Source organism: Ambystoma mexicanum, chromosome 7q (assembly GCF_040938575.1).
Source record: "Ambystoma mexicanum isolate Mex_15411 chromosome 7q, UKY_AmexF1_1, whole genome shotgun sequence".
Classification (NCBI taxonomy): domain Eukaryota; kingdom Metazoa; phylum Chordata; class Amphibia; order Caudata; family Ambystomatidae; genus Ambystoma; species Ambystoma mexicanum.
The window spans coordinates 885,332,776-885,349,896 of NC_090941.1; positions in this window are offsets into that span (position 1 = coordinate 885,332,776).

Below are 17,121 nucleotides of genomic sequence, written 5' to 3' on the forward strand. Positions count from 1 at the left end.
AACAAGCTGATTTTGAAAGACCTGGATACCCAGGCAGAGTTTGATGAAGAACGCCAGAAAGCTGGTGCCTTTCAAAGGCAGAGGGACGACCTGGCGGCACAAATGCAGGCTCTTAGCCAGGAAAGAGACGCCTTAGGCCAGGAAGTCTGCCATTTAAAAAGAAAAACAGAAGAAAATCACCTGGCCCACCAGGGACTGGGTGACCTCCAAAAAGAACACCAGGACTTGCTAGAGCACACCAGGAGGGTGGAGGAGGCTCTGGCAAGACAGGAGCAGGCCAATAGGGACACAGCACAGGAGGTAACCCTCCTGCAGCAAAGACTGGCCCAGTGCCCCAGGACCAATCAGGAAACACAGAGAGAGAATGAGGCTCTCTGCCAGCACAATGATAGGCTCCAACAACAGGTAGCGATGCAGGAGAGACTGATAGAGTCTAGTAAGGCCTTAACTGAGGAACTGAAGGCACAGGCTCTTGCATTGCAACAGGGAGCAGGGGCGGATAGAGACCAAGTTCGCTGGGAAAGGGAAACTCCTGAGCATAACCTCAGGAGCCCTAGTACCAGAGGCCTTTATCTCTCTCAGTCCCTGGACTCTGCCACCCCCATGTCCCCTGGCGCACATGAGCACAGGGCCACAGGGATGGCAGATTACTATCCAGCCAGAAGCATGGGGCTCATAGGCCAGTACCACCCAGGAATGGAGGGACGGGCATCCGGGTATGGGCACCCAAGCACAGTGCAATTTAATGGGGAACCCCAGGAGAGTAGGCCCATTAAGGGTATCCTGAAAACCTCTGCCCAGTTAGGTCAGTGGGGGGGTACCCATCAAATCCTGGCAGCAAGGAGGGATCTGAAGACTCCTCTGAGCGGTACAGGACACAGGAGACCAGGTCCCCACATTCTGCCAGCCATTCCCAGGCTCGCAGAATCCGAGAAAACCTGGAAGAACAGACAGGAACCTCTGGGAGCAGTGCCTCTGAGTCAGAAGATGAATGGACCAGGGTTACCCAGACCAAAAGGGCCAATAAGACAAAAAGGGCCTTGCTTAAGGACCCCTTAAAGCAGATTAAGGCAATCAGGAGCGTCATCAACCGTATCATAAGAATGCCAAGTATTCTGTTTGGGAGCACTTAGAATTGTTTGAGCAAATGATGGAGACTTTCCATTTGAAGGACAGCCAAAGCTGTATCCAATATGTGACGACACTCAGATTCTCCTCCCTCTTTCTGGGGATCATGGCAGGGACCTGGCGTTGGTAAATAGAATTTATCTCATCATTCAGGCATGGATGGCAAGCCACGGCTTATGCCTGAATGATGACAAGACAGAGTTGTAAATCCTCGGTTCTCCCTCCAACATCTCCAAATTAGGACATGAATATACCTCCTTCATCATTGACGGCAATACTACCATTGTCTCCAAGGAGGTGAAAACATTGGGCTTCTACCTCGACGCAACTATGTCCTTTACCAAGCAACTAAATTCCCTGGCGTCCACTACAGCCTACACATGTAAGCTGATTAGAGCAGGTAGGCCCTTCCTCTCTAAAGATAATTGCCTTATACTGGCCAGAGCTTTAATCCTATCAAGACTTGACTATTGTAATGCCCTTTACAGTAGTGCCAACAAAACGATCATTCAAAAACTCCAAACGTTACAAAATAACGCCATCAGAGCTGCACTAGGCATTAACAAAAGAGTGCACATCTCTGCCATCAGACGTCACCACAAATGGCTATCTACCCACAATAAAATTCATCTGAAAATGGCTTCCCTGACGTACAAAGCACTACATAACGCTGCACCAAGCTACCTAATTGACAACATTTCTAGAAGAACCTCCTTTAGACCGTCTAGAACCATCAACACGAACTGTCTGGTAGTACCCAGATTCAAATCCTCCAGGATCGGCGGCAACAGCTTCCCTGTTAAGGCCACCAAACTTTGGAACTCCTTACCACACCAGTTGAGAGCCGACATACCTTATCCTCTCTTTAGAAAAAACCTCATTACTCACCTCAACCTGACTGAAAATGAGTTCCCCTCTGTAACTGGGAGACACTAGCGCGTCTTGCTGTTAGATTGTATACTTGCTAATTGTGCATACCTATAGCTACTAAGATGTAAATAACTGCCTTCCTCGTATTGTTAGCCTGTATATTTTATTACTTCCTGTGTAATGTTACTGGCCATTTATTGTCTGTATTATATGCAACACTTGTAAGCTTCGCATATCCTTTATGCGCCCTGCTACTCCTGGGTCTGGTGCGCTTTATAAATGTAATAAACAAACAAACAAACAAACAAATGTAAAGTGGACATTCTCCCCAGAGTACTCGAGTTTCTTTGCAGGGCTGGAGGACCAAAATCATTCCAGGTGGTCCACCTATAGGGCGGCCATATTAAAACATTTTTCTGTTCGCAGAAATCCCCAAGAGGCTCGCAAGGCAGCCTACAACTTGCAGTGTGGGGAGGATCAGGCCCCACAAGAGTTTGTGCAAGAACTGAAACGTGCCTTTGCGCAGACCACCAGAAGGGTGCGCACAGACAGCAGAGAATTCGTCAATACATTTTTCCATGCCTTGCCCAAATATATAATGACCCAGCTCGTGAGAGATTTTCATGAGAAAAGATCTTTAGACTGGGTCATTGAACAGGCTACCCGGATCTATGAGGTGCAGAAGCCCATAGAAAATAAAAGCAATACCCAGAAAAATCCCAAAACCAACAGCACCCCTGCTGCTGCCAAGGTGGCAGAGGTAAAGGTCACCCCCGTTTTGGATTTGGAGATAGGGGGGCCTAAAAACCTACCTGCACCTAATAATGCTAGGCCCAGAAGGTCCTCGGGCCAGTCACAGACAGGGAGCCAGGGAGGCAGCCCCACAAATGGGGTCCCTCGCTCTCCTGACTATGTAAGTCCCCATTACAAGGGAAATCGACCCATCCACATATTTGCACAAGTACACATTTGTTTAAAATTACATGCACCCATCATGCATTTACTGATGGTAGCCCCTGCTCAACTCTGCTCTTCCTGGGAGCTTGCATTCAGAAATGGCAACATTTGCACTTTTTAATCAGGTTACCAATATCAGACATTACCCCAAATTTATACACATGTGCGTAAGGCATGCAGGCATTAACTGATGCATCCATTTGAAACCATAAAGTATTGTTGCTATCTTATCCATCCTATAACCACTCATCATTTATTATAAAGAAGTGTGCTAGTGCCAGACTATCCATTATTGATTACTGCTCAGATTCAGTGTGATATTGAATTATTAAATTATTATAAAGTGTGATATATATATATATTGTTTAAATTATCAAATAAACCTTTTAACTTGCAAAACAGAACTACTTCTTGGCTCAGTGGGGTCAGGGTTATTCAAAGAGAGGGGTGTTATATAGGGGTAGTCATCCAGAACGCATGAACTGGACATAAAGATATATTAATAAGGGTTTCTATTCAGTATCCCAGACTAGGCATTGACTTAGCTGTAGTGTTGAATTGAATCCTCTTACAAATTTCAGGTTCCCATGAGGAGGACAAAATACTCCCCAATTAAATATAATATCTAAAAATCCACTATTGGATGGTGGCCAATGGTTTAGCCATCAATAGCTCTAAAACTGAGCTTCTAATTGGGTCAGAGAATAAACTCAAGATGTTGGGACCCAATTATAAGACTTTTACTAAAGATTATTGTAAAATTGATGTCATGAGTAAAGTTAAAACTCTGGGCATCTATTTTGATAAAAATCTGAACATGGAGGCTCAGGTTAACAGCCTAGTCTCCTCGGCATTCCTACTTCATTAATCTGCTTCGCTGTCTTAGATCTTTCGTATCTGAAAAAACTCTGAAACTCTAGCAAGGACCATTATTGGATCCAAAATTGATTATTGTTGTAGCCTCCTGGTAGGCTTACCCTTATCAGATTTTCACCGACTGCCGGTTTTACAAAACGGAGCTGTTAGAGTCGTCAAATGTCTCGCAAGAAGAGACCATGTATCAGAAGCATGGGGAAGTTTGCATTGGCTTCCTGTGCAGGCCAGGGTCTCCTTCAGGCTACTCCTGATTACACATAAGTGTGTCCATGGAACCATGCCTGCCTATCTTAAAGAAATTATCACTTTTAAGAAAAACACCAGAACCCTCAGATCTGATGAGTCGAACATGCTTAATGTTCCTCGTGTCAAGACCAAGAAGTCTAGGGATGCCTCCTTTGCTTACGCAGTGCCTCAGAACTGGAACTCTCTCTCTCCTGTGCTGAGAGTTACTGCATCCATCGAGGTCTTTAAGAAAGGGCTGCAAACTATTCTCTTCTCATATATTTTTGTATTTCATCTATTGGATTTGGCCCTTCCACGATACTGCTTTCTCTTCTTATCCACTTCCTGTTTTTTGTCTGTCTGTTTTGAGTGTGCGTTCAGCGCCCTTAAGCCTTAGGGGACCTGGCACGCTATATAAATTTAAAACATAAACAAACATACCGGTAGTGCTCCCCAGGGGTCTAAACCCTCGTGCTGGCCTTTGAACCAATACCTGGCAACCCTCGCCCACTGCATTGCCAACTTCAGCTCAAAGTTTCAGTGCTATGCTGACAACACTCAACTCATTTTAGGCTGCCCTCAGCCACCTCCTCTCCCTCTCTCATCTCTGATTGCCTTACTGCCATTCAAGATTAGTGTGCCACCAACGATCGTTGTCTTAATGCCAACAAGATAGAAATCATCCTCATCAGCACACCATCCTTTCCCCTCAGTCTCTGGCCGGCCTCCCTTGGCCCTCCTCCTCCTACCCCCACCTGCGAAGCTAAGAACCTCTGGGTCATCTTTGACTCCACACTTTCCTTCTCCTCCCACATCTCTGATGTCTCTAAAAAGTCTAACTTCCTACTACACCTCCTCAGAGGTACTTTGCCTTTCCTCTCCTTCCCTCAGAAGCTCACTGGCTCCCAAGCTCTGGTTCTTTCTAGGTTGGTCTACTGTAACAGCCTCTTTCTAAATCTACCTGCCTCTTCTCTCCGCCCTCTGCAACTAATCCAGAACAGGACTGCAAGACTTGTCCTTTGCCTTAAGCCATGGGATCGTGTCTCTCGAGCTTTGAAATCTTCCACAAATATCTCCCCTCCCGAGCTCTTTGCTCCTCTACCTCCAACTCCCTCAGCGTTAGTCGTTTTTCAAAGAAACAAGCTGGGGGTAGATCTCTGTCTTCAGCTGGGGCCTCCCTCTCGAACAGCCTCCCTGCCATTCTAAAACTTGAGGAGAACCATCTCCATGTCCGGAAGCACCTCAAAACCTTCTGCTTTGCTTTTGCCTTCGCCACCCCTCTCCCCTGCTGATCTGTTCTCTCTCTGCACCTTGCTCCTTGCCACCCCCTGTCCTCCGGGCCCAGGTACCTGCTCACCCTGCCACCTGTTAAGGATTTCAATCAGGCAACACACCCGGGTCTCAGCCTAGCATGCAATGCACAAATGACCCACTCGTCTCACATGCTGGAGCTGGAGCTCCTGAGCATGACCGCGTGGGCTGCAGGAGCAGACCCCCTGCCCCATAGAAGCACCGTGCTGCGGAGGTAAGGCCAAGGCATTTGAAGAATTGTGCCTGAAGCCCTTCTCATCCGCATACAGCCGCCGCTTTTGAATCGGAGCGAACCCGCCGAAATGCCTGAATTTATCTGGCCCCTGTTTGCATTTACACTGAGATTCAGCCAACAATCTCAGATAATGCAGTTTATGGGAACCCGTCACAAGATGGCCGCCGCCGCACCACCTCCATGCCTGTCTGCGTTCTGAGCATCTGCTGGTTCCTGTCCCTACTCAGCCCTGATTGGCTAGTTAGTCTTTCTTAAGGTGATCCAATCAGCCGGCCTACGAAGAAAGAAAGAAGGCCTACGTCTCTACTGACCAAGCTGACCTAGCGCCACCGGCACAAGGCGAGTACTCTACGCTCTACACGCTTGCAAAACTTACCCGAACCACCGTACATTTACCGGGAGCAGCTCCGTCCAGTGGGTGAGATCCGAACCTCTCATTACTGTCTTAACTCTGCTGCTCTGTCGCTGTCTATCACGGTCGTGATACTATAACATATATCACTCATTCTACGTAGCATATCTGCCTGTTTTCTTGCTGACTTACCGCATCTGATGAGTGATGATCGCTGAGAATCCCTGATTAACCGTGCCCATCCTATCCGTCGGCTTTGGTACTTCGCATACCTAGATAGCTCTACGTAGCATTTTCTAACGACACTAATAGCCCCTTGTTGCATAAACATCCTTAAGCGTTCACCTTATCGTGACTGTAATTGTGTACTTCTGAAAAACTGCATACTGCTCGCTGCAACCTCTTACTGCCGTGTTACTACCCATGCTTACTACTATTGAAATGCCTATCTAGCGTCCACTCTGCCCTCTGCACACTGCATTTTGAGTCGATGCCTATGTTTATTGCCATTGAAACGCCCAACTAGCGCCCACACTCACGTTAACTGAGTGCACAAACTACTTTTGCTAATAGTTTATGAACCGCACTGCCTATTTCTCCAGAGCCAAATTACCCATGATGGCCTCACTTAGAGGTGCCACTCTAACTATGGCCACTTTCTTCCCGCTGCCCCAGAATATCTCAGCTCAGAACCGTGCCTACACAACCTCACCATTTTACCCAGACTTGCTATCTGCAGCGGACTGGATAAACAGATTCGCCAGACCACCTACACCCTTCATACCTTGTCCCACACCTCTTAGAAATACAAGACCAGCTTCTCACCTTGCTGTACCTTCTACCACCTTCTTGAACGCAGCCCCACCGACCATGATTAGAAACGCTAGACTCAGCCATCGCACTAATCCTGATGTAAAACTCACCAGAACGCTCACTAATCAGGCTAGGAACCTCACGCAGCCCACCTCACTTACTGACCTTCCACTGAGTCCCAATCCTGCAACACCCTACCCGCCACCACACATGAAAGTCAACCTTCCACCGACCCCCATCAAGGGATCCTCTCATCAACGCACGCTCATTGGTAGCCCATGCTACTGATGTCGCCGACATTATCTCCACCAACCACCTAGACTTTATCGCTATCACGGAGACATGGCTCCACCCAGCAGCCGGCACCACTGTAGCTCTAGCCACCCCGGATAACTACACCATCATCCGAGCTGACAGGAAAAATGGATTAGGTGGAGGAATAGCAATTATTGCGAAATCCACCCTAAACATCAGAGAAGTAACTAGCACAACCCTGCCTTCAGCCGAACTCCTATCCATCAAACTCCCATTATCTGACACCCAAACTATCCTTCTCCACACTATATACAGACCTCCAGGACCCCATCTACCTTTGAAGAAGATATCTCTCTCTTACTCACTACCAACCTGAAACCTAAATCACAAATCATCATTCTGGGTGACTTCAACTTGGGACTTAATGACCCCAATGACAATCAGGCCACCTCCCTTAATGACACCATTACTCATCTAGGCTTCACCCAACACATTAACAAACCTACACATACAAAAGGAAGATCCTTGGACTGGCTTGCAGATGCCAACTGCAACCTCTCATTGACCGACATCACTCCTTGTGCTTGGACTGACCATCACCCTATTACCTTCTCTCTACCCAGATCTATACCATCTACCACACTACCCAATAGGTTAGCTCAAATAATCTCCAGAAACAACCGCAACATCACTATAGAGAACCTTAGACCTCTTCTCGTGCCTATCAGTAAAGCTAATCTACCCACGCAAAATGACAACCCATCAGCCATTGTAGACCGATACAACAATACCCTAGAATTAGCTCTCAACCAGATAGTGTCATACCTGCCTCCCCATCCGGCTCCGTTGCTACACCTACACGTTCCTGTTTCCCGGTGTCATCAGCTTTGAGAACGGCTAGACCATTCTATACTCAGTGGAAGCTGTCCGGGAGACGCTATTGCTAAAATCACGTATCACATGACCAGCGCAGTGACGTCTACGTACGTACGTACGCATGTCAGCTGACACCATTTAAGGAAGCGGAAGCTTTACACATGCGCTTCTGATCATTGTTTGTGATCCTCGCGTTCCAGAGCTTGTCTGCTGTTCCTCGCAGACGCCTGCCTTCCAAGGCACTTGTTTCGGAGATTTCTGCTGCTGTTTCCTTGCAGTTGCCATACTTACCAGGGTACGGTTGCCTTCCTGCGTTCTGACGCAGTTTCCCGCAACTCCAGTTCCTCCTCGAGCTCGGTCCTTTCCGTGCGCTAAGCGGCACTCCTCTCCTCTTTCCAAACGGAGTCGCCGCACAGCCCTATTCTAGGCTACACCATCAACCCGCTCTGCCTCTATCTGTTTCAGACCCTGCAGAGTCCCGCTCTGCATACCGCTCTGCATACCGCTCTGCATACCGCTCTGCTTCAGACCTTGCAGAGGCCAGCTCTGCATTCCACTCCGCTCCAGTCTACCAAGACTCAGCTCTACCTCAGTCAACCATCACTGCCTTACTTACCGAACACCTACTTTCCTGGATCAAGACCTTCCTCACATCTCCTACATGTGCACTGGATTCTGGACGCTTTCCTGCGTGTGCACCAACCCGTCTCTAGTGTGGCCCTCGTTCCGCTCGGGTTAGAACCCTCACTACCCTTCCCTTGCCATTGTTTCCTTGGATTCTTTGGACTTCCTAGGACTTCATTGGCTGCATATCCAGGTCAGTGCTTACAACGTAGGTTCATATTGTCCTACTTCTCAAACAGCATTCTAAATAGTTCCTCTTTTTCTACAGCTTGGTGAATCTTGGTCCACCCATGCCCTTCCCACTAATAGCTCTATCTGACTGTAGGTTTTACTAGTCAGAGAGTGACATTAGTTAGAAGGTTCTCTTTGATACGCTACGTTCTACCTCCTACGTCTCCGTTGGAAGAAGTCTTCGAGTGTATCCTTTGCTACTACCAGCCTGTATCCTTTACAAACCTTGATTTATTCTCTGGTGTTCATTTTGTTTAATTGTCTTGAATCAAAGCTTAACAGAATCAGAAGATATGTTGGAGGAGTCTGATCCTCTGTCTGTCCTCACCCAATTGGTGTCGGATTTAAGGCAAGAAATGATCACTGCTCAGGACACCATGCGCCATCGTATGGACGTAATGCAAGACGCCATACATGCTTCCTCACTAGGAAGGGTTGCCCCAGTTCCCGTTGCCTCTACTTCAGGCGTGTCTGTACCGCAAAGGGAAACCGTCCAGGTGTTGATGCCAACCCAATTCCCTCTGGCTCCACCTGAAAGATTTACTGGATACCCAAAGAACTACCGCACGTTCGTTAAATAGTGTCGTCTCCACTTCTTGTGTAGACCCAATTTGTTTCCGGATTTGACAACCAAAGCGGCTTTCGTATTGTCGCATTTGGGGGGCACTGCCGCTGCATGGGCGAATCCATTGTTGGAGACCAACAGCCCTCTGCTATATGACTGCGATGAACTGCTGTCAGCCATGAGCAGGGTTTTCGACATGAGGTATTCTACTCAGGCCACCGATTTGGAACTGTTGAATCTACAACAGGGTAGCCAAACTTTAGTGGCCTATCTCGCAGGATTCAACCAGTTGACAGCAGAAACACAATGGCCAGACGATATGAAGACTGCAGTCTTCTATAAAGGACTGTCTGAGGAATTGAAAGACGCTTTGTCAACAGTCCCTGTTGTACCCTCAGGATACATGGAGTTGATCGATCTTGTTCTACAAATCGATGCTCGGAGAACCGCCAGAAAAGGCGCAAAGAAACCCTTCCTGTCCGCACCAAATCTTCCAGGAGTTTCTCAGCCCTCTTCTGGCGAACCTGAGCCCATGCAAATAGGTGCTATTCGGGGTCGTTTATCCACCGCTGAGTGAGAAAACCGCCGCAAGAATAACCTATGCATGTACTGCGGTTCAGCGGAGCATTTACTGGTTGCTTGCCCTAAAAAGCCAACAAAAAAGCCGGGAAACGCCAGAGCTCGGCAATAGTGGGAGTCCCTATGCCGGGTACCAAAACGGACTCTGCTTTGTCACTTAATGCTTCCATTGCCGTAGTGGTATCCTTAGACTTCAACAACATCACTGTTCAGACCCAAGCCATGATAGATTCCGGTGCAACTAATAGCTACATGGATATTGCTTTTGCCAGACAGTCATTCATTCCTATGACCACTAAACCGGTACCCGAGTCAGTCAAAACGGTTGATGGTTCTGCACTGTCTTCTGGTCTGGTAACGGAGGAAACATTGCCTATAACGGTCTCCTTACCTGATGGTCACACTGAAAAAATGGTTTTTGACATAATTACGGCACCCCAATATCAAGTGAATCTGGGTCTATCTTGGCTGAAGCTACACAATCGTGTGATTGATTGGGTCACCGGTCATATCCAGTACCCTTCGGACCATTGTAACGAACACTGCTTTCTGGATTCCAGTGTGGTTCATAATACCCCTGTCTTGGCTTTTCTCGAAGGGTTGTCAAGAATAAATTCTATGGCATCACCTAAATCACCGATACCTCCGGAATATCGACAGTTTGCCGATGTGTTCGACAAAGGCAAAGCTGAGGTGTTGCCGCCACATCGCCAGTACGATTGTCCTATCGAATTGATTCCTGGAGCCAAAACTCCTACCGGTCTGGTTTATTCCCTTACCAAACAGGAAGACGCTGTCCTGAAGGAATACATCAACAAAGCACTTCAGACTGGGTTTATTCGCCCTTCTCAGTCCCCGGCCGCGTCTCCTTTGTTTTTTGTCCCCAAAAAAGAAGGGGACTTAAGACCCTGCATTGACTACAGGGCTCTTAATGCTATAACGGTTAAAAACCAGTATCCCCTACCTTTGATTGACGTCCTGTTGGATCAGTTGGGCTCTTCATTGGTTTTTTCTAAACTGGACTTGAGGGGTGCTTACAACCTTGTAAGGATTAGGGCAGGAGACGAGTGGAAGACCGCCTTCAAAACCCGATATGGTTTATATGAGTACCTTGTCATGCCCTTCGGCCTGTGCAACGCCCCCGCAACCTTTCAGTTTTTCATGAACGATATATTCAGTGATTACATAGATCAATTTGTGGTCATTTACCTGGATGACATTCTGATATACTCAACATCCTTACAGGAACACATGCAGCATGTATCCAAGGTACTTCGAAGACTAAGAGAGAACCATCTCTTTGTCAAAGCAGAGAAATGTGTCTTCCACTCACAGGACGTGGAATTCCTGGGGTATGATATTACCAGTCATGGCGTCAGAATGAGTCGATCCAAGGTAAAAGCCATCCTGGACTGGCCGGTACCTGTCTCTATCAAATCCTTGCAGTCTTTTCTTGGATTTGCGAACTTTTATAGACGCTTTATCCACTCCTTCTCAAGAGTGGTGGCACCGCTTACCGCGCTAACCAGTCCTAAGGCTCCATTTCGCTGGACAACAGAAGCTCAGGGGGCATTCGATCTACTCAAAGAGGCTTTTACCACGGCTCCGATCCTGCAGCACCCGGATCCTGATCTGCCATACATCATCGAGGCGGATGCTTCTAATTTGGCCATAGGTGCAATCCTTTCTCAGTTATGCAAAGACTCTGGGGTGGAACACCCAGTGGCGTTTTTTTCCCGCAAGCTAGCCCCATACGAAAAGAACTACACGGTGACCGAGAAAGAATTGCTGGCCATCAAAGACACGTTGCTCGCATGGCGTCACCACCTTCTTGGTGCAAAACACCCGGTGACTGTCTACTCCGATCACCGCAATCTACAGGCCATCAAAACCATGAAATGCCTTACGGCCCGACAGGCCCGTTGGCATTCGTTTTTTGCCCAGTTTGACTTCTGCATCTCCTACAGACCGACAAGAGAACATACCAAGGCTGACGCATTATCCCGTCTGCACTGTGGGGTAGACGACTCAGACAACACTAAACCGCTTCTATTGGCAGACCATGTAGTCTGTGGTTGTTCTGTTCAACCTTCATTAAAGAAGGATATACTAGAGTGGGTTAAACTTAATCCCCGGGAGATACATGACCTTCATCTCGATGTCAAAGGAGGTCTTCCGTTCATGAACAGACTCCTGTACTTACCGACAGAGGAAACACGTACCAAGGCTTTGCATTGGGGTCACGATTCTCTGGTCGCAGCTCATCCGGGTCAAAGGAAAACGTTGGAACTTCTACGACGATGGTGCTGGTGGCCCAAGATGACTAGAGATGTTGTGGATTACGTCTCCTCGTGTGCCCTATGTGCACAATGTAAAAACACACCGAGTAAACCTATGGGCTTACTACACCTGTTACCGGTTCCTCACAGACCCTGGTTTATGGTTTCCATGGACTTTGTAGTCGAACTGCCTTCTGTCCAGGGTTACGACACGATCTGGGTAGTAGTCGATTACTTCACTAAGATGGCCTTGTTCATACCTAGTCAAGGTATTCCTACTGCTAAGGATCTGGCCGATATGTTCCTAAAGCACGTCTTCCGATTTTTTGGTTTGCCCTCGGTTATTATCACAGACAGGGGCTCGCAATTTGCATCCCGATTCTGGAAAGCACTAACTTCTGCCCTGCTCATGGAGGATCGCATGTCCAGTTCCTATCATCCTCAAACTGATGGGCAGACAGAACGGGCTAACGGTACCATGGAACAATACTTACGCTGTCTGTGTCTTCAATACCAGTCTTCTTGGTTTTCAATGTTGCCAGCAGCTGAGTTCGCCTACAATAACTCTTGCCATTCCTCCACGGGTATGTCCCCGTTCTATGCTCTCTACGGGCAACACCCGTGATCCATTCCGATGGATTTGGAACTGACCGACACAGTGCCTGAGGCGACTGACAAATTGAAAGCCCTGGCCACCCTTCATATCAGTCTGAGGGGGCATCTATTGAAGGCCCAAACCAGGGCAAAATACTATGCTGACCAGCACCGTACGGCTGCCCCACGATACACAGCTGGTATGTCTGTCTGGTTGTCTACCAGAAATCTAAGGATGCCAGGGAAAAGAAAACTGCTGCCTCGTTTTATTGGACCATACAGAATCACACAGGTTATCAACCCTGTTGCTGTACGGTTGGATCTGCCCGCACGCTGGCGGGTACAGCCGGTGTTTCATGTATCATTGGTCAAACCGTGTGCGTCAAGAACCCGGTTGCCTGTCCGACCTTTGGCGGTTTCTGTGAAAGGCACCGATGAATATGAGGTTCGTGCTATTCTAGGTATGAGAATGCGATCCGGAATTCCTCACTATCTCATTGATTGGAAAGGCTACGGTCCGGAAGATCGGTCCTGGGAGCCTTTGTCGAATATCCATGCTCCCGTTTTCTTACGTCGCTTCCATGCGGCAAGAGGGGTGAGGCGCTCTTTGGGGGATGGCACTGTCATACCTGCCTCCACATCCGGCTCTGTTGCTACACCTACACGTTCCTGTTTCCCGGTGTCATCAGCTTTGAGAACGGCTAGACCATTCTATACTCAGTGGAAGCTGTCCGGGAGACACTATTCCTAAAATCACGTATCACATGACCAGCGCAGTGACGTCTACATACGTACGCATGTCAGCTGACACCATTTAAGGAAGCGGAAGCTTTACACATGCGCTTCTGATCATTGTTTGTGATCCTCGCGTTCCGGAGCTTGTCTGCTGTTCCTCGCAGACGCCTGCCTTCCAAGGCACTTGTTTCGGAGATTTCTGCTGCTGTTTCCTTGCAGTTGCCATACTTACCAGGGTACGGTTGCCTTCCTGCGTTCTCATGCAGTTTCCCGCAACTCCAGTTCCTCCTCGAGCTCGGTCCTTTCCGTGCTCTAAGCGGCACTCCTCTCCTCTTTCCAAACGGAGTCGCCGCACAGCCCTATTCTAGGCTACACCATCAACCCACTCTGCCTCTATCTGTTTCAGACCCTGCAGAGTCCCGCTCTGCATACCGCTCTGCATACCGCTCTGCTTCAGACCTTGTAGAGGCCAGCTCTGCATTCCACTCCGCTCCAGTCTACCAAGACTCAGCTCTACCTCAGTCAACCATCACTGCCTTACTTACCGAACTCCTACTGCTTGGGCGTGCTTTCCTGGATCAAGACCTTCCTCACATCTCCTACATGTGCACGGGATTCTGGACGCTTTCCTGCGTGTGCACCAACCCGTCTCTAGTGCGGCCCTCGTTCCGCTTGGGTTAGAACCCTCACTACCCTTCCCTTGCCGTTGTTTCCTTGGATTCTTTGGACTTCCTAGGACTTCCTTGGCTGCATATCCAGGTCAGTGCTTACAACGTAGGTTCATATCGTCCTACTTCTCAAACAGCATTCTAAATAGTTCCTCTTTTTCTACAGCTTGGTGAATCTTGGTCCACCCGTGCCCTTCCCACTAATAGCTCTATCTGACTGTAGGTTTTACTAGTCAGAGAGTGACATTAGTTAGAAGGTTCTCTTTGATATGCTACGTTCTACCTCCGACGTCTCCGTTGGAAGAAGTCTTCGAGTGTATCCTTTGCTACTACCAGCCTGTATCTTTTACAAACCTTGATTTATTCTCTGGTGTTCATTTTGTTTAATTGTCTTGAATCAAAGCTTAACAGATAGCTCCTCTTAAACAACGAAAAGCCAAACCTATTGCCCACTCCAATAAATGGTTCTCAGCAGAATTAAAGGCTCTCCGCAATATCAAAAGAGCTGCAGAAACTAGCTGGAGAAAAGCCCCTTCTCTCTCCATCTTAAATGCAAAAAAAGAGATCTATAACATGAGAATACAAAACGGCAAATCTGGCACTAAAGAACTATTCTATATACTAAGGGAACTCGAATCACCACTGCCTCCTTCAGAGGACTGCATTAAAGACAAGGCCTGGTGCAATAATATCCAGCTTGCCCGCGCTAACAAAATTGCCCTCCTACAAACTAAGATAGAAGCAAAAAAAGCCAACCTTGCCTCCAAACAGAACCCCAATAGCATAATAAACCACACCACCCCTAATTGCTCTTCCTTCCACTTCTCACCAGTCACAGAAGAGGAAGTAATCAAGATAATCGCCAGTCTCAAACCATCCAACTGCAAAGGTGACATCTGTCCCGCCTCCGTCATCAAAGACGGGGCTAATGAGTTAGCGCCTCTCATCACCTCTTTGAGCAATTCTTCTTTCAAAAACTCAGTCGTCCCCAATAACCGTAAAGAAGCGTGGGTCCTGCCCCTGCTCAAAAAACCCATCCTCGACCCCAACATCCCTACAAATTACAGGCCCATCACCACAGTCCCATTTCTCCTCAAAATCGTAGACAGGGTGGCCTACCTCCAAATACAACAACATTTGGAAGACAACAACCTCCTAGGCCTGCAACAATCCGGCTTTAGACCAAGGCATGGGACTGAAACTGCCCTCTTGCACCTAAAAATCCAAATGGATCATGCCAAAGATAAGGGCAAACTGGCCATCTTGCTCTTCTTGGATCTATCTGCTGCCTTTGATCTGGTTGACCACCAGATCCTCACTCAACACCTCTCCTCGGCTGCTGCATTCTATCAGAATGCCACTAAGTGGATCCAGTCATTTCTGTCTGACAGGTCGACTAGGGTCTTCGCCCCTACTGCAGCTGCGGACCATATCCCAATCACATGTGGAGTACCCCAAGGCTCCTACATTTCCCCCACATTTTACAATATCTTCACAAAGCTCCTCTTTGACCGTCTTGACGATCTGGGTGTCAGCTACACTAATTATGCAGACGACACCCAGGTCTTCATCACCTTCACTGGCAGCTATGAAGAGGATGTTGCAAAGCTTAATGAAATCTACCTAGAAATCCATGCCTGGATGGCCACACACAGTCTCTGCCTCAATGACGATAAGACAGAACTGCTTATCGTAGGCTCCCAGGCTCGCCTTAACAAACTTGAACAAAGGTACCAATCTTTTACCATTGACAACAACATCATAAAAGTTTCCAAAGAGGTCAAAACACTAGGTGTGTACCTCGACTCCACCTTGTCACTAAGAAAACAAATAAACTCCACCATCTCTACCACTACCTACACCAATAAATTGATCAATGCCTGCAGGCCTTTTCTCTCCACCTCTAGCTGCCTCACCTTATCTAGAGCGTTGATATTGTCTAAATTAGACTATTGCAACACACTCTACCTAGGCACTACCACAAAAAACTTGAACAGGCTCCAGATCCTGCAAAATAATGCACTAAGATGCGCCCTTAACCTCCTGCGCAAGGCTCACATATCCACGGCGAGCAAAGAAGTCCACTGGCTCCCGATCCGCGACAGAATTAAGCTAAGAACCCTGGTCATCACCCATAAGTGCCTGTCACGCACCGCCCCTCGCTACCTCTCAGACAAATTCACTAGACACTGCTCCACTAGACCCACCAGAACCCCCTACCTGCACCAACTAAAGGTCCCAAACTACAACCTAAAAACAGCAGGAGGTTCCAGCTTCCCAGTGCTTGCAGCACAGTGCTGGAATACCCTCCCTCTTGCAATTAGATCGGAAGCCGCATTCTGGCCATTCAGAGCCATGGTGAAATCTTGGCTACTAGCCTAAACATCTAATCTCTCAATGACACGCTCGGCCAGCCGCCGCTCGCCACCACGTAAGTAATGCTCACCCTGTCTATATCTGATCAGGACCACCCTGTAACCCGGTCCTCACTCTCCACTGTAAATATCTTGTACCCTGTTCCCTGTATATTCTATTTTTGTATGTAACTACTCAGAGCATGGACTAATGTATGCTCTGACTGGTGTATTAAGATGTTTGTGTAACAATATGTAACGCTGCTGTTCACATGATTATGCGCCCAGCTACCTGAGGGTTCGGACGCACTTTATATATAAATAAACAAACTAAACTAAACTAAACGTATTTATTGTGTCTATAGGTTCAATATTCTGAGTGATGTACCACTCATATCACACCCTTTCTCAAAATACCCCCAGGTCACAATAGACCAGGAATCAGGCTGGTTGGTAAAGGTAATATTTATTTATTTATTTAAAATTCAAATCAAAGATATGTTTTAACATATGGGTAGGTATTGCAGTTGAATTCACTTTTTAGCAACACAGAATATAAAACACAGAGAAAAGAACAGTTTTGGCTTGTTTGAA